Genomic DNA, 24,350 nt, shown 5'->3' on the forward strand with positions numbered 1-24,350 from the left:
TGGTGGTTGCCAAAGATTGAGCGGTGGGAGAAATAGGGACATGTCATTCATAGGGTACAAACGTTCAGTTATAAAATGAATAAGTTCCAGCTATTTAATATACAATATGTTGAGTCTAGTTATCAATACTCTATTGTATACTTAAAAGTTGCTATGAGAGTAGTTATTTAATGTTCTCACTGTAATAACAACAACTAAATGGTAATTATATGATGTGAGGAATGTGTTAACTAACCATATTGTAATAAACATTTCACAATATATATATACGTGTATCAAATCATCACACTGTACACCTTAAAATTACACAATGTCATATGTCAGTTATATTTCATTAAATTTGAAAGATTAAAAACACATTACCATTTACATTTGCACTCAAAGATGAAGTAGGTATAAATTTTACACAATATGTACAATATGTGAAGAAACAGAAAACTGATGAAAGGTATCAAAGAAGAAATAAATAAATGGGAGATATTCCATAGTCATGGACAGGAAGACTAAATACTTTCAAGTTGTCAGTTCTTTCCTACTTGATATATTGATTCAATGCAATCCCTATTAAAATACCAGCAAGTTATTTTGTGGACATTGACAGATTCTAAAGTTTATATGGAGAGGCAAAATACCCAAAATAGCCAACTCAATACTGAAAAAGAATAAAGTTAGAAGACTGACACTACCCAACTACAACACTTAATATACAGCTACAGTAATCAAGATAGTGTGGTATCAGGGAAAGAATAGAAAAACAGATCAATGGAAGATAATAGATAGTCCAGAAATAGACCCATATAAATATGGTCAACTGATCTTTGACAACAAGCGAAGATGACAAGCAAAATGGAGCAAAGTTAGTCTCTTCAATAAGTGGTTCTGGAACAACTGGCCATCCATATGCAAAAAATGAATATAGATACAAACCTTTCATCCCTCACAAAAATTAACTCAAGATGGATCATAGACCTAAATGTAAAACCCCAAATTGGAAAACTCCTAGAAGAAAACATAGGAGAAAACCTAGATGACTTTGGGCATGGTGATCACTTTTTAAATATAACAGCAAAAGTATGACTCATTAAAGAAAGAATTGATAAGCTGGACTTTACTAAAATTAAAAACTTCTACTTTGTGGATGACAATGTCAAGAGAATGAAAAGACAAGCCTAGACTGGGAAAACAATCTGAAAAAGACACATCTGATGGACAATTATCCAAAATATACAAAGAACTCTTAAAATTAAACAATAAGAAAACAAACAACCTAATTACAAAATGGCCTGAAGACCTGAACAAACATTTCACCAAAGAATACATACAGATGGTAAGTAAGTATACGAATATATATTCAACATTATATATCATTAGAGAATTGCAAATTAAAACAGATATCACTACATGCTGGTTAGAATGACCCCCAAATACAAAATACTGAAAACAGAAAATTCATTTGCAAATATTTTCTGCCATTCTGAGGTTGTCTTTTCATCTTGTTTACAGTTTCCTTTGCTATTCAAAAGCTTTTAAGTTTCATTAGGTCCCATTTATTTATTTTTGTTTTTATTTCCGTTACTCTAGGAGGTGGGTCAAAAAAAGATATTTCTGTGATTTATGTCAAAGAGTGTTCTTCCTATGTTTTCCTCTGAGAATTTTATATTGTCCGGTCTTACATTTAGGTCTTTAATCCATTTTGAGTTTATTTTTATGTATGGTGTTAGGGAGTGCTCTAATTTCATTCTTTTTACATGTAGCTGTCCAGTTTTCCCAGCACCACTTATTGAAGAGACGGTCTTTTCTCCATTGTATATCCTTGCCTCCTTTGTCATAGATTAGTTGACCATAGGTGCATGGGTTTATCTCTGGGCTTTCTATCCTGTTCCATTGATCTATATTTCTGTTTTTGTGCCAGTACCATAATGTCTTGATTACTGTAGCTTTATAGTATAGTCTGAAGTCAGGGAGCTTGATTCCTCCAGCTCGGTTTTTTTTCCCCTCAAGATTGCTTTGGCTATTCGGGGTCTTCTGTGTCTCCATACAAACGTTAAGATTTTTTGTTCTAGTTCTGTAAAAAATGCCATTGGTATTTTGATAAGGATTGCATTGAATCTGTAGATTGTGTTGGGTAGTATAGTCATTTTCACAATATTGATTCTTCCAATCCAAGAACGTGGTATATCTCTCCATCTGTTTGTGTCATCTTTGATTTCTTTCATCAGTGTCTTATAGTTTTCTGAGTACAGGTCTTTTACCTCCTTAGGTAGGTTTATTCCTAGGTATTTTATTCTTTTTGTTGCAATGGTAAATGGGATTGTTTCTTTAATTTATCTCTCTGATTTTTGTTGTTAGTGTATAGGAATGCAAGAGATTTCTGTGCATTAATTTTGTATCCTCCAACTTTACCAAATTCATTGATTAGCTCTAGTATTTTTCTGGTGGCATCTTTTAGGTCTATCTATGTATAATATCATATCATCTGCAAACAGTGACAGTTTTACATCTTCTTTTCCAATTTGTATTCCTCTTATTTCTTTTTCTTCTCTAATTGCCGTGGCTAGGACTTCTGAAACTATGTTGAATAATAGTGGTGAGAGTGGACATCCTTGTCTTTTTCCTGATCTTAGAGGAAATGCTTTCAGATTTTCACCATTGAGAATGATGTTTACTGTGGGTTTGTCATATATGGTCTTTATTAGGTTGAAGTAGGTTCCCTCTATGCCCACTTTCTGGAGAGTTTTATCATAAATCGGTCTTGAATTTTGTCAAAAGCTTTTTCTGCATCTACTGAGATGATCATATAGTTTTTATCTTTCAATTTGTTAATATGGTGTATCATATTGATTGATTTGCGTATAGTGAAGAATCCTTGCATCCCTGGGATAAATGCTCCTTGATCATGGTGTATGATACTTTTAATGTGTTGTTGGATTCTGTTTGCTAGTATTTTGTTGAGGATTTTTGCATCTATATTCATCAGTGATATTGGTCTGTAATTTTCTTTTTTTTGTAGTATCTTTGTCTGGTTTTGGTATCGGGGTGATGGTGGTGTTGTAGAATGAGTTTGGAAGTATTCCTTCCTCTGCAATTTTTTGGAAGACTTTGAGAAGGATGGGTGTTAGCTCTTCTCTAAATGTTTGACAGAATTCACCTGTGAAGCCGTCTGGTCCTGGACTTTTGTTTGTTGGAAGATTTTTAATCACAGTGTCAATTTCATTACTTGTGATTGGTCTGTTCATATTTTCTATTTCTTCCTGGTTCAGTCTTAGAAGGTTGTATCTTTCTAAGAATTTGTCCATTTCTTCCAGGTTGTCCGTTTTATTGGCATAGAGTTGTTTGTAGTATTCTCTTATGATGTTTGTATTTCTGCTGTGTCTGTTGTAACTTCTCCTTTTTCATTTCTAATTTTATTGATTTGGGTCCTCTCCCTCTTTTTCCTGGTGAGTCTCTCTAAAGGTTTATCAATTTTGTTTATCTTCTCAAAGAACCAGCTTTTAGTTTTATTGATCTTTCCTATTGTTTTCTTTGTTTCTCTTTCATTTATTTCTGCTCTGATCTTTATGATTTCTTTCCTTATAGTAACTTTGGGTTTCATTTGTTCTTCTTTCTCTAGTTCTTTTAGGTATAAGGTTAGATTGTTTATTTGAGATTTTTCTTGTTTCTTGAGGTAGGATTATATTGCTATAAACTTGTCTTAGAACAGCTTTTGCTGCATTCCATAGGCTTTGGGTCATCGTGATTTCACTGTCATTTGTCTTTTGGTGTTTTTTGATTTCCTCTTTGATTTCTTCAGTGATTTCTTGGTTATTTAGTAACATATTGTTTAGCTTCCCTGTGTTTGTGTTTTTTACATTTTTTTCCAGTATTTGATTTCTAATCTCATAGTGTTGTGGTTGTATAAGATACTTGATATGATTTCAATTTTCTTAAATTTACTGAGGCTTGATTTGTGACACAAGATGCGATCTACCCTGGAGAATGTTCCATATGCACTTGAGAAGAAAGTGTAATCTGCTGTTTTCAGATGGAATGTCCTATAAATATCAAATCTATGTGGTTTATTGTGTCATTTAAAGCTTGTGTTTCCTTATTAATTTTCTGTCTGGGTGATCTGTCCATTGGTGTGAGGTGTTAAAGTCCCCCACTATTATTGTGTTACTGTCAATTTCCTCTTTCATAGCTGTTATCATTTGCCTTATGTATTGAGGTATTCCTATGTTGGGTGCATATATATTTATAATTGTTATATCTTCTTCTTGGATTGATCCCTTGATCATTATGTAGTGTCCTTCCTTTTCTCTTATAACATTTTAAAGTCTATTTTATCTGATATGAGTATTGCCACTCCAGCTTTCTTTTGATTTCCATTTGCATGGAAAGTCTTTTTCTGTCCCCTCACTTTCAGTCTGTATGTGTCCCTCAGTCTGAAGTGGGGCTCTTGTAGACAGCATATATATGGGTCATGTTTTTGTATCCATTCAGCAAGCCTATTTCTTTTGCTTGGAGCATTTAATCTATTCACATTTAAGGTAATTATCGATATGTATGTTCCTATTACCATTTTCTTAATTGTTTTGGGTTTGATTTTGTAGGTCCTTTTCTTCTCTTCTGTTTCCTGCTTAGAGAAGTTCGTTTAGCATTTGTTGTATAGCTGGTTTGGTGGTGCTGAGTTCTCTTAGCTTTTGCTTGTCTTTAAAGTTTTTGATTTTTCCATTGAATCTGAATGAGATCCTTGCCAGGTAGTGTAATCTTGGTTTTAGGTTCTTCCCTTTCATCCCTTTAAATATATCATGCCACTCCCTTGTGGCTTGTAGAGTTTCTGCTGAGAAATAACCTGTTAACTTTATGGAAGTTCACTTGCATGTTTTTTGTCATTTTTCCCTTTTTGCTTTTAATAATTTTTCTTTGTCTTTAATTTTTGTCAGTTTGATTACTATGTGTCTCGGCCTGTTTCTCCTTGGGTTTATCCTGCCTGGGACTCTCTCCACTTCTTGGACTTGGGTGGGTATTTCCTTTCCAATGTTAGGGAATTTTTTGACTATAATCTTTTCAAATATTTTCTTGGGTCCTTTGTCTCTCTATTCTCCTTCTGGGCCCCCTATAATTCAAATGTTGGTTCATTTAATGTTGTCCCAGTGGTCCCAGGTTGTCTTCATTTCTTTTCATTTCTTTTTCTTTATTCTTTTCTGTGGCAGTGAATTCCACCATTCTTTCTTCCAGGTCACTTATCTGTTCTTCTGCCTCAGTTATTCTGCTACTGACTCCTTCTAGTGCATTTTTCATTTCAGATATTGTATTGTTCATCTCTGTTTTTTGTTCTTCAATTCTTCTAGGTGTTTCCTCTTTAATTCTTCTAGGTCTTTGTTAAACATTTCTTGCATCTTCTCGATCTTTGCCTCCATTCTTTTTCTGAGGTCCTGGATCATCTTCACTATCATCATTCTGAATTCTTTTTCTGGAAGGTTGCCTATCTCCACTTCATTTAGTTGTTTTTCTGGGGTTTTAGCTTTTTCCTTCATCTGGTACATTGTCCTCTGCCTTTTCATTTTGTGTAAATTTCTGTGAGTGGGGTTTTCATTCCACAGGCTGCAGGATTGTAGTTCTTGCTTTTGCTGTCTGCCCTCTGGTAGCTGAGGCTATCTTAGAGGCTTGTGCAAGCTTCCTGATGGGAGGAACTGGTGATGGGTAGAGCTGGATGTTGCTCTGTTGGGTAGAGCTCAGTAAAGCTTTAATATGTTTGTCTGCTGATGGATAGGGCTGAGTTCCATCCCTATTGGTTGTTTGGCCTGAGGCAACCCAGCACTGTCACCTACAGGCACTTTGGTGGGGCTAGTGGCAGACTCCGGGAGGGTTCATGCCAAGGAGTACTTCCCAGAACTCCTGCTGCCAATGTCCTTGTCCCCGTGGTGAGCCACAGCCACCTCCCACCTCTGCAGGAGACCCTCCAACACTAGCAAGTATGTCTGGTTCTGTCTCCTATGGGGTCACTGCTCCTTCCCCCTGGGTCCTGATGCACACACTACTTTGTGTGTGCCCTCCTAGAGTGGAGTCTCTGTTTTCCCCCAGTCCTGTCAAAGTCCTGCAATCAAATCCCACTAGCCTTCAAAGTCTGATTCTCTGGGAATTCCTCCTCCTTTGCTGGACTCCCAAGTGGGAAGCCTGATGTGGGGCTCAGAACCTTCATTCCAGCGGGTGGACTTCTGTTCTCCATTGGGTAAAATTGTTCTCCAGTTTGTGAGTCACCCACTCGGTCATTATAGGATTTGATTTTATTGTGATTGCGCCCCTATTGTCCCATTGTGGCTTCTCCTTTGTCTTTGGATGTGGGGTATCTTTCTTGGTGAGTTCTAGTGTCTTCCTGTCGATGATTGTTCACCAGTTAGTTGTGATTCCCGTGCTCTTGCAAGAGGGAGTGAACACATGTCATTCTACTCTGCCATCTTGAACCAATCTCTAAAGCACTTTTGACACATCTTGCTAATGGATGCATAAAATAAATCCAGACAAAGCACAGATGCCACAGACATAGTTCAAATCTATGGCAGCTTGATGCGGAGATGCTATTGTAGTTCCTGGGAAGGAGCTTGGAGGAGATTCTTTGGATTTCTTTCAGTTAGTGAAAACAGGTACTAAAGTAGACCTTTCTTTTAGTGAAAACAGGTACTAAAGTAGACCTTTCTTTTTTTTTTTTTTTTTTTTTTTTTTTCAGTACGTGGGCCTCTCACTGTTGTGGCCTCTCCCGTTGTGTCTCCCGTTGCGGAGCACAGACTCTGGATGTGCAGGCTCAGTGGCCATGGCTCACGGGCCCAGCCACTCCGTGGCATGTGGGATCATCCCGGACTGGGGCACGAACCCGTGTCCCCTGCATCGGCAGGTGGACTCTCAACCACTGCACCACCAGGGAAGCCCTAAAGTAGACCTTTCTTAACAGTGAAGCAGTGTAAAGCAAACTTTCAAAAAGTGGTGGATACATTTTATTTTCCTTTTCCTTTGTGCTTCATCTAGTTTCACTTGCTGCTAGGGTGCTGCAGAGGCCTTGCCCCCAGCACTTCAGACCAGAGTTCCTAGTGTGAAATGGCTGGCCGATACCTCAACTCCATGGGTGCGTGGAGATGTGCTGTGCTTGGCACTGCAATCTGGAGGATCTCAGGCTGTTTTATTATATTGTTACCTTGCCTGCTTCAGATTGGTTGCAATCTTAGCAGAGCCATGCACGTGGAAAATCCATGTCCTGGGCACTGATCCAAAAGGGTCATTAACTACAACCCCCAGATGTAGCAGTTGCCAAAAGCCTTATTTTTCAACCTGTTCACACAATAATAATCAACCTTTGTGTTTTCAATGAGTGTTTTGCAGTGCCTGTTAACTTTTCTATAGCTCAAAGTCCAGAAGATAAATCAGATTGAGTGGAGCTAGACTAAAGAGAATTTTTAGATGGAAATAATTCTGTCAGAGTCAAGCTCCCCAAGGATATTAACAAAGTCTATGTATCTGCTGCCTTGTAAATAGTATATTAGGGATTTTTCATCAACACCCTCTATACCATGTACTGGGATTGTTATAACTGTACTTGAGCTAATTTATGATTTTTATTTACATTAAATTTAGAAGTATCAAGTCCCAAATGGAAAGAATTTTCCTTTTAGATTTACATGACTGATTCTCATTAATCCATGAGGTGACTTTGCAAAATCATCCCAGACACTGTGTACATGAACTAAAGACATATTCAGCAATGGGTACTGAGCATCCAGATTTAGAAAATGAACATGGGCAGAGAGAGAAAACATGGGAAAGTCCAAGCCAAATACATAAAGGCCCAGTTCTGAGTTTTGGTATATTAGATAAGGATATTAGATAAGCACAGCCTTACATCCTGGGCAAGATATCAATTAATGAATGTACTAGACTTAATCAAATTGTGGTCAGAAACCAGAGAAGATAAGCCATGTACTGTATTTTTACAACTTTGTATTCATTCATTCATAGAAAGATCATTTTAAAAAGCATTTAAGGAACCCCCTGAGGCATCCCTGTGGAGCCCTCTGAAACTGAAAATTATAGTTTGAAAACCACTGGGCTAGATGACCAAGGCGCTTTAGGGAGGTGATGTTGACCAGTAGATTCTAAGAAACTCTGCTTCCTTTCCTGTCAGATTGACCACTAGTTTGAGCTAAGGACTTGGGCCAGTCAGTAAGTTGCTTTACTTTTATAAGTCTATGATCCACATCCATTGACCAAGTCCTGATCAAGCCAGACACATGGCTGTGCAAAGTATTTGCAATTTTTGAATGAGCATGAACCCATGCAAAAATATTACATAATAAGGCAGTTTTATAGAAGACAGAGTCAACCCACTCAGACCATTAGGCTGGGCTGAAAACAGGGATCCTTTAAGAAAGACAGTTCTGGGCTAACCCTTTAAAATCGCCCCTTTACATTTAGGTAAAGATCTCATTGCAATAAGTCTACAAGTTTGTGCTCAATAAATCCCATACTGAGGGTTGCCTTTTCATCTTGTTTATGGTTTCATTTGCTGTGCAAAAGCTTTTAAGTTTCATTAGGTCCCACTTGTTTATTTCTGTGAATTTAATTTGATACAGCCACTATGGAGAACAGTATAGAGGTTCCTTAAAAAACTAAAAATAGAACTACCATATGACCCAGTAATCCCATTACTGAACATATACCCCGAGAAAACCATAATTCAAAAAAGTCATGTACCACAATGTTCACTGCAGCACTATTTACAATAGCCAGGACAGGGAAGCAACCTAAGTGTCCATCAACAGATGAATGGATAAAGAATGCATATATATACAATGGAATATTACTCAGCCATATAAAGAAACGAAATTGAGTTATTTGTAGTGAGGTGGATGGACCTAGAGTCTGTCATACAGAGTGAAGTAAGTCAGAAAGAGAAAAACAAATACCGTATTCTAACACATATATATGAAATCTAAAAAAAAGCAAAATGGTTCTGATGAACCTAGGGGCAGGACAGGAATAAAGACGCAGATGTAGAGAATGGACTTGAGGACATGGGGAGGGGGAAGGGTAAACTGAGATGAAGTGAGAGAGTAGCATTGACATATATACACATATACACTACCAAATGTAAAATAACTACTGGGAAGCAGCTTCATCACATGGGGAGATCAGCTCTGTGCTTTGTGATCACCTAGAGGGGTGGGATAGGGAGGGTGGGAGGGAGACACAAGAGGGAGGGGATATGGGGATATATGTATATGTATAGCTGATTCACTTTGTTATACAGCAGAAACTAACACAACATTGTAAAGCAATTATACTCCAATAAAGATGTTAAAAAATATTCCCATACTGAACAACTCTAGTTACTTTGCATATTGTGTTTTCTTGACTCCTTGTTTGGGCCTTTTAAAAATTATTATTCTTGTTATAGAGAACCTATGTTTTTCTATAAAGTTCTCTTCAGTTCCACACAAAGACCTATCCCCTCTCTGTATATCATGTTCCTTTGGAAAAGTACTTACGAGTGTGAAGCTTTTCCTTTGGATCCAATATGTCATTTAAACTTTGGATTAGTTTTTGTTAGCCAAGACATCATTCATTATTCAGATTATTCTATTGTGAGTTGGCTAATGTTTTTCTCATCACAATTTGTTTTCTAGATATGAGGCTGTAAAGAGTCTTCTCAATCAGCTCTGTCTAGTTCCTCTTATGGTAAAACTTATTGCAGGTTTGTTGACTCAGTCTTTTTGGTGAAGAGTCATCTTCATTCAATTCCTAGCTATGTGACTTCGGGCAAATAAATTTACCTAAGTCTCAGCTTTTTCATCTATAAAACTGGAATAATGCCATACCTCTTCCACAGGGTTGTTAAGAGGATTAAATAAGAGAGTACATGGAAATCACTTAGAATTTTGCCTATCTTATAGTAGTTGCTCTATACATGTTAATTTTTGCTGTTCCATTTCCTGGGAATAATATTTTTACCCTAATTATTTAACTGACAGCTGAACACCTAAGTTCTATTTCCATTCAGATTTGCTATTTTGAGAGAAAGAGTATAGGAGAACAATTCATAAATGACAAAGCATTATAAAAATGCTCCTAGTAATAAAACTTTGATGTTATTACTGTATTTGATAAAATTGGTTCTGAGATTGATCCATCTAGGTACTTAATGTTTTGTTGGGTCTTAAACTGCCTTTTAATCGATTTATTCTATGTATTAACTTCTTTACATATTTCCCTAAATTCAGTGACGTTCAATCACTACTTACTAAGAGTTCCCAACGCTTCCAGCTACTATGCTAAGCACTGTTGTAGATAACATATAAATAGAAAACCAAGTCCCTGAACTTTGGGAGCTTATAGAATTGAAGGCAAGATCATATGCATGCACAAAACCATGCACCAGAATGAAAGGGTGTATGAAATTCCAAATTGAACATCATCATCAAATATGTGTATTACAGACAGGAATTATAGTATGTGTTCCAGAAGGAGTGTCCCTGTGTCATTCAAGGCATCATGTCAGCCTTCACTGTAGGTGCTGTTGTGAGGCTGCTAACTTTCCAACTCTTTTTACCTCTGACCCCTATATTGCCCCTCTCCCTTTTCTTTTTCCCACTGGTAACCAACCACTAGTTTGTTCTCTGTGTCTGCTTCTTTTGTGTTTTACTCACTAGTTTAGTTTGTTGTATTTTTTTTAGGTTCCACATATAAGTGATGTCGCACAGTATTTGTCTTTCTCTGTCTGAGTTATTTCAGAACTAAGCATAATGCCCTCCAAGTCCATCCATGTTGCTGCAAGTGGCAAAATTTCATTCTTTTTTATGGCTGCATATTATTTCATGGACACTTAGGTTGCTTCCATATGTTGGCAATTGTAAATAATGCTGCTATGAACATTGGGGTGCATGAATCTTTAATAATAACTTTTAGCACTTCCTAGGTACCAGGAAATGTTCTACATGCTTTAAGTATGTAATCTCATTTTCTCCTCATAAGAGCTACTTAAGATCAGTATTGTATTCATCCCATTTTATAATTAGCTGAGAATATAAGTGGCAGAGCCAGGATATAAATCAGGTCTATTTGATGCCACAACCCATGCTCTTAACCACTCTGGATCACTACCTAACATACGTATTTCCATGTTGAAAAGACACCCCTCCCTTCAAGTCCCATGAATACTCCCACCTTACTCTCTCTCTCTCAGCTCCCTCCTTGACTCTCTAATATTAAAATATCTCTTGACATAACAAAATGTGTTAGAAGGAGCTGCCGCTGACTACTACTTCCTTAGTCCACCAGTTCCAACTGGAAGATTGTGTTGGGGAACATTAGAGATCAGCTGTCCCTCACCAGACCCTACCAGAGCTGAATGTGCCTGCCCTTGGTTCATTAAGATGACCTACCAACTGCTGCCCTGGCAAAATGCCCCTGCTTATCCCATATCCACTGGATGATGTATCTGAAGTTATCTGGACAGCTTTGTGTGTGAGGGGAGATATAACAGGGTTAATCAATTTCTAAACTCTTTCTTAGAATTTTATGGAGAGTCATAAAGAACTTTAGAAGAAGAAAATCACAGCTACCTACCCACTCTCCTAATGACAGCCTAGCTCTTTCCAAAGAAGAAATTTCCCATTTCTGGGTGTGAATGTAATTTTCTCTGCTTTGGAGCCCTACCCTCTAATCTAGGGAAGCTGACATTTTCCATTCTGTAATAGGGTGAAGACATTGGTTTGATGATTTTCTTTTGCCAGAAGCTCTTTTTCTTTCATGGTATATGGTAGCCCATGCTACATCTGCTCTGATTGCCAACAGCTTCATCATCCTCTGGGGACTCTTTACAAAGACAATGGGTCTATAACTATAAAACCATCCTTGAGTCCCTCTTATTACAAGAATTTCATACCCTTATACTTTCTCTGGAAGTATTCTTGTCACCTGATTGGGGTCACTGATTTATATATTTGAATAAACATACCTTACCTTATGTGTAATTTTGTACTACTCCAAGTAGCTTTATGCTTCCAAAGGAAGCATAAAGTAAGCAGGGTAAATACCATTGTATAGTATTCTTTAAAGGGAATCCAGTTTGGAGTGGAAGCAATATTAGAATTTAGGTCTCCCTACTCTTAACATTGTGGAGACTCTACTACATCATATTGCTTGAATAAGGTACAAACAGGTTGTCTTCACTTCCCTAGACATTGCAGTATTAGTATACTATTTTTTTATTTATCAATTAAGAGCCTCTGAGGCTCCTAGAGTTCTGGCTGAGGATCTGTAGCCACCTAGAAACAATTGGAAATTTGAAGAGGCCACAGGAAGAGCTGCTCCAGGGTTCAGGGAACTATCTGGGTATACAATGTCAGTGTTGTTAAGTTTTCTTGGGTCTCTTCTGTGCCATAGTAGCCAATAATACCTCACCTTTATCTGTTACTTACCACTTACCAGGCAGAGTGCCATGTGCCTCATTTACTCCTCCTAACAACCCCATGAGGTAGGTAGTATTTCTAACCTTTATTTTTCATGCTCTTAACCACTCGAGTCTACTGCCACCCCAGTATTACAGTATTAGAGACTTTCTAAGAGTTCAGTGACAAAGACTAGTATTGAGAAGTTGATTCATTTGTGTTTTTCTCCCTAACTCTTATCTGAGTTCTATTTTTTTAAAACAGCTTTATTGAGATATGTCACACAATATAATTCAGCCATTTAAAGTATAAAATTCAATGGGTTTTTTTTTAGTATATTCACAAAGTTGTTCAACCATCATTTTAGAATACTTCTATCACCTCCAAAATAACTGATCTCTCGATTTTGGTGGTATTTTATTTATTTTCTTTTTAGTAGAGAATTGGATCTGGCCTCATTCCAAATCCATCCTGGCCACAGATCTAGAGCAGGGGGGGTCACAAACTCAAAAGCTTCAGGGACCAAGTAGACAACATCAAAAAGTGACCCAGCATCAACACTGGAGGGGACCATGGCAAATCAGGAGCCTGCCTTCTAAAAGGGAGCAGCTGCAACTGAGCCATGTTGGAATGTAGACTCAGTTACATTTCAATAAGTCAGAAATATGGAATTTTATATAAAATTTCCTGATTATTTTTTTTGCATGATTGCAACTGAAATTGAAAAAAAATAAAACTATGTGGGAAAAACAAAAAATATCTGTGGGCCGGATTCAAATCCTGGGTTACTGGTTTGTGACCTCTGCATTCGAGAAACAAGGAAACCCTCCGGTTTCAGTCTTCTTGACACTATCCTCTCCTACCACTTGCCCATCTATCAAATTGTAATTAAATTTCTCTGGCCTTAGGGATTTGATTTGATTATGGTTTTGCCCTGTTGTAAGGATATGGAAAAGATAGCTTCTTGGAGTGCCACAGAAGTAACCTTTCCTTCCTACAGGTCCATTTTACATCTGTGCTCATCTCTCTGAAAAGAGACCTGAATGGTGTATCCCTTGTGATTTTCAAGAAAGACTCTAATAGGTTTATCCTTTTGGGGATCCTAACCTGATGCCCAGACTCCAGATGGCCCTAGGAGTCATTCTGAAGCAAAGTGCTTATAGGTCTTTCAGCCTCTGATTGTGTCTCTAACATCAGGACAATCTGATTTGCTACAGAGCATCTGGCACTGACATGTGTCCTCCTTTGGATCATGCTGTCAACCAGGTGCTATCACATGCTTTTCACCATGGTGGTTAATTCCAGGGGATGCATTTAAATAATACCTACCTTAAATGTTAAGAATTAGAAATAGTGTGCACAAAATCCCTAGCATAGTTTGTGACCCTTGGCAGGTGCTCATTAAAAAACACAAGTGCTAATTATGATCCTCCTGAGGTTTGAGAGAAAACAGGGATTTCTGGTGAGAGGGAAAAATAGGAGCTTTGGACAGCCTGCCCTGCCAGCAACAGAAATGCAGTTTCTGAAATGCGAGTGCCCATCTGCAGAAATAAGTAAATAGGTATGGCCCTTCCTCAACCTGGGCCTCACCTGGCCCCTATATCCCTTTTTCCTAGCACACATGAGAACACATGGCTCCAATTAGAATACTAGCTAGTGTTATGAATGTTTGGGTTGCTAAGCCCACCTGGTGGAAAGAACATTAGCCTGGCACTGAACTCAGCCCAGCCACTGCATCCATCCTCCTGGCAAGTCATATACAAGTGCTGTTCCTGCAGGTACATACCCCATAGACATCAGCTCTGTAGCAATAAAAACTGTAATTTTAAACAAAAACATGAACCTTTTTACCCACTATGTTCAATGCTGAATGATTGAAATAAGATAGGCAGGAAGGTGTTGTGGGTTAAATTTTGTCCCCCCCCCAAGAGACATGTTGAAGTCATAAGCCTTGGTACCTGTGAATACAATCATATTTGGAAATAAGGTCTTTGAAAATGTAGTCAAGTTAAAATGAGGTCATACTAGAGTAGGGTGGGCCTTTAATCCAGTATGACTGGTGTCCTTGTAAGAAAAGGAGAAAAGACACAGAGATAGACATACACAGATGGAAGACAGCCATGTGAAGACAATGATGCACAGAGGGAAGACTACCATGTGACTATGAACGCAGATATTGGAGTTTTGTAGCTACAAGCCAAGGAACACCAAGGGTTGCTGGTGACAACCAGAAGCTAGGAGAGCCTGGCCCTGCCAACACCCTAACTTTGGACTCCAAGCCTCAAAGATTGTAAGAGAGTAAATTTCTATTGTTTTAAGGTATGCAGTTTGTGGTACCTTTTTACAACAGCCCTAGGAATCTAATACAGGAGGTGTAGTAGAAGGAGCAAGTCCTTGAAAGTCAGACAAATCTGTGCTCAAATTCTGACTCATCCACTTTCTAACTTTGGACTTGGGAAGATTATTTAACATCTCTGAACCTCTGTTTACTCATCAATAAAAAAGAATCACACTACCTCATAGGGTTATTATGAGCATTAAATGAAATACTTAAAGTTGAAAGGGTCTATCACTTAAGAGTGATTATTGTTTTCTATCATTATAAATATACATTTCTGGAAAGCAATTTGGTATAAAAATACATAAAAGCTTCACACGTGCATACCCTATGATCCACTAATTTCTAAGGTATATACGCAATAGTCATTTCTAAGGTATATGCCTACTCCTAAGCATATACCCAACAGAAATGCATAAAGTGTTCATAGCAGCAACATTCATGATTGAAAAAATAATAGTCACATGCCCATTAACAGTAAAGTGAATAAGTAAATTGTGATATATTCACACAATAAAATGCTATACAGCAATTAAAATCAATGCTCTATAACTATAAATATTACAAACGTTGAATGAAAGAGGCCCAAAAAATAACTACATACTCTATGATTCCAAATAATTTTTAAATCTGGCAAAACTAATACAGACTGTTAGAAGTCCTGATAGTGCTTACCCTTGGGAGGAAGTAGTAATTGAAGGAGGCATGAGGGAGGCTTTTGAGGTGCTGGTAACATTCTATTTCTAGATCTTGTGGTTGGTTATATTTGTGTGTTCACTTTGTGAAAAACTGTCAAGTTGTACACTTATGTGCATTTTTCTGTCTGTACATTACACTTCAATAAAAATGTTTAAAAATTTATATCATATGAACTAGTAATTGCACATTTAAAAAGATATCCTAAGAGAAAAACAAATATATGCCTGAGAATAGTCAGCATAGTAATACATGTAATAGATTACAGGGAAAATTATGCTAATATCAGAAGAGTCATGGTTTAATCAATTATGATTTACCCACATAACAGAATATTAGGTGACAAAGAGTTTTATATCCAGTCCTTCAATGGGGAAGTCTTACTTTTTTAACAATTCTCATAGGCTGGTAGTTAAAGGAATCTTAAAGATAGGTGCAACCTCTTACTTTGTGCCTCTTTTTAAATTTTTTTTTAATTTATAAGGAGAGAAAGTAACTTGACTAAGAAATGTGTCTCCCCAAGTCAACTTGTATTCAAATCAAAACCAGACGAAAAATTAAAGTGGAGTGAATTAGGATTGGGCTACATTCTATTTGGACTTGAAGAAAAATAGAGCATCCAGTCATCTGGGAGATAGCAAGAATTTTAACTTACATAGAATATTCAATAAATAGTGCTAGAACAACTGGCTACCTATTTGGAAAAGAAATACAGGTAGATCACTATTTTGCTTCTTACACCAGAATAAAGTCCAGATAGACCAAAGAGGATAAATGTAAAAGCAGTAGAAGAGAACATGGGAGAATTTAAAAAATAGTTTTGGAATGTGGAAGGGCCCTGTAAACAAGACTCAAACCCCTGAAAACTTGAGGCAAAAGACTGATAAATTCGACTATAAAACATTTAAAATTTCTTTATGCAAAAATTAATACTATGAGAAAAATCCATAGACAAATTAAAATCTGAGGAAAAAAAGGTTTAAAAATATGGTAGAGGACAAATTACCTTAATAATAAAGAGCTTTTACAAATCCAAAGAAAAATATCACAACCCGATTTTTTTTAAATGAGGACAGGAAATGAATGAGAAATTCACAGAAAAATACAAATGACACATGACAAAAAGCTAAACTCATAATAGAACTTATCATAGGCCAAGTACTATTCTAAGTGATTTACACATTTGAGTCTCATAGCAACCCCATAAAGTAGGTACTGACATGATTCTCATAGCCAAGGAAACTGAGACACAGAGGCCATACAGTTGATAAATAATAGTGCTGGAGTTTGAACTTATATTTAATTGTACATACCCTTTTACTGTTGGATATTTTTACCATGTGCATGCATATATTATTTTTCCATTAAAAATAATGCCAACAACAAAAAATTATATGGAATGTTGAATTATTCAATATGATCTAAATGAATGAGTCCAGATTCAGATCTAACTAATATTTATTACAACATAATATAAATGAGGTTTTATTCTAAGCACTATCATAAACATCTCTTCTATGAACTGACTGGGTAAATTGGGAAGGCAGACTCAATAAAGTGTATTTTTATGTCTTTTGCTCAATAGCTATAGGAGAAAACCCACACTTTCTTATTTGCTATTAGATTGCAGAAGAGTAGTTGATATAGTTCTTTGTTGTTGATACAACTCCCTATTTCATTTTTTCTCAACAATTATAACAGCTACCATTTACTAAGTTCCTACTTTGTGTCAAATGCTGCAATTTATGATTCCTATTTAATACTAACAACCCTATGAGGTAGACACTATTCTAACCTTTACTTGTAGAAGAGAGATCTAAGCCTCAGAGAAATTAAGTAATTTACTCAAGGTCACAACCCAGGTCTATTTGTTTATAAACCCATAATAATAACTACTATATGATTTTACGTTCCTAACTTTAGGGAAAAGAAATAACAGGTACCATTTAATGGGAGCTTACTATCTTCTTTGAATGGTACTAAACACTTTACATGAATTATTGCATTTAATGTTCATAACAACCCCATGAGGTAGCATAACAACTATTGTTATTCCTTTTGACAGATAAATGAACTGAAGCAGAGTGACATGTCTACAGTTGTTCAGCTAATAAGTGAAATAGGCAGGGTTTGAACAGGGTTATCTGTATGGCTTAAAGTTTGTGTTCTTTAATCTACATCATACAGCCTGATAGAGTGACTGAATAAATTTAAAAAAAGAAGATCAAACTGTATGCTGCCTACAAGAGACTCACTTTAGCTTCAAGGACACACACAGACTCAAAGTGAAGGGATAGAAAAAGATATTCCACACAAATATAAACCAAAAGAGAGCAAGAGTAGCTATACTTACATCAGACAAAATAGAATTTAAGTCAAAAACTGTAACAAGAGATAAAGGAGGCCATTATATAATGATAAAGGGGTAAATTCATCAAGAAGACATAACAGTTATAAATAAATATGCACCCAACATTGGAGAAGCTAAATATATTAAGCAAATAATAACATCTGCAAGACAACAATACAGTAATAGTAGGCATTTGAAATAGGCATTTCAAAACCCCTCTTTCAACAATGGTTAGATCATCTAGACAGAAAATCAATAAGAAAACATTGAACTTGAACTATATTTAAACCAAATAGTTCTAACAGAGATATAGAGAACATTCCAACCAAGAGTAGCATAATACACATTCTTCTCAAGGGCATATGGAACATTCTCCAGGATAGATCATATGTTAGGTTACAAAACAAATCTCAGTAAATTCAAAAAGACTGAAATTATACCAAGTATCTTTTCCAACAACAATGTTATGAAACAAGAAATTAATACCAGGAAGAAAACTGGAAAATTCACAATTTGATGGAAATTAAACAACACACTCTTGAACAACCAATAGATCAAAAAAGGAATTGAAAGATACATTTAAAAAATATATTGCAACAAACAAAAATGGAAGTACAACAAACCAAAACTTATGGGTTGCAGAAAAAACAGTGTTTAGCAGGAAGTTTAAAGTGATAAATGCCTATATTGAAAAAAAAGAGAAAGATCTCAAACAAACAACCTAACTTTATGCCTCAAGGAACTAACAAACAAGAAAAAAACTAAGCCCAAAGGTAGCAGAAGGAAGGAGATAACAAACATCATACAGAAATAAATGAAATAGAAACTAGAAAAACAATAGAAAAGATCAACAAAACTAAGAGTCGGTTTTTTAAGAAGATAAAATTGACAAACCTTTAGCTAGACTTATCAATAAAAAAAAGAGGACTCAAATAAAATTATAAAGGAGAAAGGAAACATTACAAATGATAACCATAGAAATGCAGAGGATCATAAAAGACTACTATAAACAATTATATGCTAACAAATTAAACAGTCTACAAGAAATGGATACTGTCCTTGAAACATAAAACCTACAAAATGTGAGTCATGAAGAAATAGAAAATTTGAACAGACCAATAACAAGGAGATTAAATCAGTAATCAAAAACCTCCCAACAAAGATAACGACCAAATGGCTTCACAAGCAAATTCTATCAAACATTTAAAGAATTAATGTCAAATATTCTGAAACTCTTCCAAAAAATTTGAAGAGGGGGGAATACTCCCAAACCCATTTTACGAGGCCAGCATTATCCTGATATTAAAGATAAGGGTAGTACAAGAAAATAAAACTATAGGCCAATATCCATGATAAATATAGATGCAAAATTTCTCAACACAATGCAAGCAACCAAATTTAACAGCACATTAAAAGGATCATACACTATGATCAAGTGGAATTTATCTCTAGGATGCAAGGATGGCTCAATATATGCAAATCAATTAATGTGATACACCACATTAATGGAATAAAAGGCAAAAATCATATGATCATCTCAATAGACACAGAACAAGCATTTGACAAAATTCAACATTATTTCATGATAAAAGCTCTCAACAAATTCGATACAGAAGGAACATATCTCAACATGGTAAAGGCCATATATGACAAACCCATAGCTAACATCATACTCAACAGTAAAAGGTTGAAAGCTTTCCCTCTAAAATAAATTACACGACAAGGGTGCTGTTTTCACCAAACCTATTCAACATAGTACTGGAAGCCCTAGCCGCCACAACTAGGCAAGAAAAAAAAAAAAAAAAGGCATCCAAATCAGAAAAGGGGAAGTAAAATTGTCTCTGTTTGCTAACAACATGATCTTGTATATAAAATATCCTAAAGACTCCACCAAAAAACTGTTCAACCTAATTAACAAATTCAGTAAGGTTTCAGGATACAAAATCAACATACAAAAATCAGTTACATTTCTATACACTAATAATGAACTATTTGGAAAAGAATAAAGCAATCCCATTTTACAATAGCATCAAAAACAATAAAATACTTAGGATAAATTTAACCAAAGAAGTGAAAAATCTATACGTACATCAAAATTATAAGACATTCATGAAAGAAGGGAGACATGAATAGAAAGATATCTCATGTTCATTAATCAGAAGAGTTAAAATTGTTAAAATGTTCATCCTACACAGAGCTATCTATAGATTCAATATAATCCCTATCAAAACTCCAATAGCATCTTTCACAGAAGTAGAAAAAAAAATCCTAAAATTTATATGAGGGACTTCCCTGGTGGCACAATGGTTAAGACTCCAGGCTCCCAATGCTGGGGGTCCAGGTTCGATCCCTGCTCAGGGAACTAGATCCCACATGCATGCCACAACTAAGGAGCTGTTGAGCCGCAACTAAGGAGCCCACCTGTCGCAACTAAGACTGGGCGCAACCAAACAAATAAAAATAAATAAATAAAATTTATATGAAACCACAAAAGACCCTGAATAGCCAAAGCAATCCTGACAAAGAACAAAGCTGAAGCCATCATACTTCCTGATTTCAAAATATATTACAAAGCTATAGTAATCAGGTACCTGAAAAGGTGTTCCATATCACTAATCATCAGGGAAATTCAAATCAAAACCACAATGGGATATCACCTAACACTTGTTAGAATGGCTATTATCAAAAAGAGATAAAAAATTCCGGTAAGGATGCGGAGAAAAATGGAACCCTGGTGCACTGTTGGTAGACATGTAAATCGATATAGCCACTTTGTCTTTTTTTTGGGGGGGTGGGGGCTGTCCCGCACAGCATGCAGGATCTTAGTTCCCTGACCAGGGATCAAACCCGTGTCCCCTGCAGTGGAAGCATGGAGTCCCAACCATTGGACCACCAGGGAAGTCCCGAGATAGCCACTTTGGAAAAAAGAATGGAGGTTCCTCAAAAATTTAAAAGTAGGGCTTCCCTGGTGGCGCAGTGGTGGAGAGTCTGCCTGTCGATGCAGGGGACACTGGTTTGTGCCCTGGTCCGTGAAGATCCCACATGCTGCGGAGTGGCTAGGCCCGTAGAGCCATGGCCGCTGAGCCTGCGCGTCCGGAGCCTGTGCTCTGCAACGGGAGAGGCCACAACAGTGAGAGGCCCGTGTACCACACAAAAAAAAAAAAAATTAAAAAAAAAATTAAAAGTAGAACTACCATATGATCCAGAAATCGCACTTCTGGGTATATATTCGAAGATGAAATCACTATCTCGAAAAGATATCTGCACTCCCAGGTTCATTGCAGCATTACTAAGACATGAAAATAACCTAAGGGTTCACTGGTGGATGAATGGATTTTTAAAGATGTGATATATATATGCAATGAAATATTATTCAGCCAGAAAACAGAAGGAAATCTCTGCCATTCACAGCAACATGAATGAACCTTGAGGGCATTATGCTAAGTGAAATAAGTCAGACAGAGGAAGGCAAATACATATGATCTCACTTATACATGGGATTCAAAAACATGAAATTCATAGAAACAGAGACTAGACAGGCGGTTATCAGGGGCTGAGAGGTGGGGGATATGAGAATATGTTGGTCAAAGTGTACACACTTCCAGTTATAAGATGAATAAGTTACCGGGATCTAATGTAGAGTATGATGACTATAAATAACAATACTGTTATTGTATACTTGAAAGTTGCTATGAGAGTAGAGCTTTAATGTTCTCACTATAACAATAATAATAAAATGGTAATTATAGAGGTAAGGGATGTGTTAACTAACTTTATTTTGGTAAGCATTTACAATATATACATGTATCTAATCATCACACTACATTATCCACCTCTGCAAGCATATACAAATATATGACCCCCCCTTTACTGCTATTAACATAAATACTTGAGTGGACTACAAGTTTGCTGTTCAGATCAAGTGATATAATATAGATAAAAGTGTTCCATAAACCATAATGCCAAATACCAAGTGTATTGTTACAATAAGTGACAAAGCCCCTAGAATGTTTGCATGTAAGTCTTCGTGTTCTCAGCTTTTAGAGGGAAAAAATCATGCTGGCTATCTCTTGAAAATATAACAAAAGTAAAGTGATATTAAATAAAATGTAGGTGGGCTGACACAAGGACAAACAGTAATAGCTCACATATGCATGGTGTTTTTACTGTTTTCAAAGCACCTTCTCAGCCATGACCTCACTTGATCCACAAAACAACCTTATGAGCTAAGTAGGTATTAACTTTGGAAGTATTACTTCTTTTTAAAAATGATGATTAGCGACGTAGAGAATGGATCTGAGGACATGGGGAGGGGGAAGGGTAAGCTGGGACGAAGTGAGAGAGTGACATGGACATATATACACTATCACATGTAAAATAGCTAGCTAGTGGGAAGCAGCTGCATAGCACAGGGAGATCAGCTCGGTGCTTTGTGACCACCTAGAGGGGTGGGATAGGAAGGGTGGGAAGGAGACGCAAGAGGTAGGGGATATGGGGATATATGTATATGTATAGCTGATTCACTTTGTTACACAGCAGAAACTAACACAACAATGTAAAGCAATTATACTCCAAAAAGGTGTTAAAAAATGATGATTAACAACTTGTCTGAAGGAACACATTTTATTGGTAGGGATCAAAACTCCTAAATCCAGCATATACTGAATTAGAATCTCTATGAGTTTTTAACTAATTTTCTATTACCGCTATAACAAATTATTACAAACTCAGTGATTTAACACAAATTTATTATCTTACAGTTCTGGAGGTCAGAAGTGTAAAATGAGTCTCAGTGGGCTAAAAATCAAGATGACAGCAGGGCTGTGTTCCTTTTGGAAGCTCTAGGGTATAATGTTTCCTTGCCTTTTCCAGTTTAGAGAGGCTGCCTATATTCCTTAGCTCGTGGCCCCTTCTTCCATCATCAAAGCCAGAAATTGCATCATTCTGATCTCTGATTCTGTCATCACATCTCCTTCTCTGATTCTGAGTCTCTCGTGCATCCTTCTTTTACTTAAAAGGACCTTTGTGGTTACATTGGGCCCACCTGGATAATCCCCATCTCATCCTTAATGTAATCATATCTGCAAAGCCCCTTTTACCACATAAGGTAACATATTCCCAGGTTCTGGGGATTAGGATGTGGACATCTTTGGGCTGGGGGTGCATTATTCTGCCTACCACAGGTAAGTCCCCAAAATCTGCATTTTAACATTCTGCAGGTGATTCTGATGTAGGAACACAACAGTAGACCAGTGGTCTCTGAACTTCATGGATTATGTACCCTTACCTGTAAACAAATTTAGTACTAATTATATATATATATATATATATATATATATATATATATATGAAGAGAAGTAAAAAAGGATGAGATGAAAAAAATCAACAATAGAAATTCTAAAACTTTCTTTCCATATCCCAATTCATTGTCTCATGCAGTCCTTGGGTTGACTCCTACTTTGGAGAATAGTATGGTAGACCAGGGTCAGCAAACTTTTCTTGTGAAGAGCTGTAGAGTGAATATATTAGACTTTATGGTCTATATAGTCTCTACTGCAAATACTTAAGTCTGCCATTGTAGCATAAAAGCAGCCATGGACAATATGTAAATAAATGGGCATAATAAAACTTTATTTACAAAAACAAGCAGTAGACTGGTTTTGGCTTGCAGACCATAGTTTGCCATAGGCTATTAGCTATACTATTATTTTTGTGCCTATATTTTTTTGCCCAGAGAATTCATTTCTACTGTGACACTTTACTGCGACAGGGAGTGGGGGATGGGGAGCTGCATATTTTCCCAAAGCCACATCCACAAACATGACCATGAGTCTTAGGAAGTGGCAGCTGAGACCTGGAATTGTAGTCCAACCACTGCTCCTAGCCCACTGTCCATTCACCTTGTTTCCCATTCCTGATATACCTCTTCCTGCCACATCCTCTTCCAGATGTTGGAATGAAAAGCCAGACAGACTTAGAAGCTCTAGGAGTAGCTCTAGGAGTTATTGAGTTTGCACTGAGGAGAAATAGCCATTATTTTTTTCCTACCAAAAATACTGCTTTTCCCTCCAAAGCTACTTATTTTCCATAGGTGCAGATGTAATTACAGAGGACAAGAGTCAACAAAGAAGTAAGATGAAACAATTGATGGAGCTTGTAGTCACCATCTTTAGAGCTTAGGAAAGTATACTGTATGGAGAATTAGTGAGATGTTGTTTTCTCATTTTTTTATTACTTTAACATTCATTTAATCAAACTAAAGGAAACACATATATTAAGAGAGTTTCACTAAGAGTAGTAGAGTAGGTAGGCTCACAGTTTCTCTCTAAAGTCAATAGCTCATTGTCTTCACAGAAATGATGGGCAGGGCGGGGGGTGGTGTCGATGGATCCTAAACCAGGAGGACAGGTTGCCACATTAACAGCCCAAATGAGTTCTCGAGGAGTTTGGGGGGCTTCAAAATTTGTCCTCTTCATATGCTCATGTAAACAGTCTCAAGTATTATGAGCTACAGTTCAACAAAGCCTCTGACAGAATTGGTTACCAGAGA

This window comes from Mesoplodon bidens, assembly GCF_964165515.1.
Source record: "Mesoplodon bidens genome assembly, chromosome: X".
NCBI classification, from domain to species: domain Eukaryota; kingdom Metazoa; phylum Chordata; class Mammalia; order Artiodactyla; family Ziphiidae; genus Mesoplodon; species Mesoplodon bidens.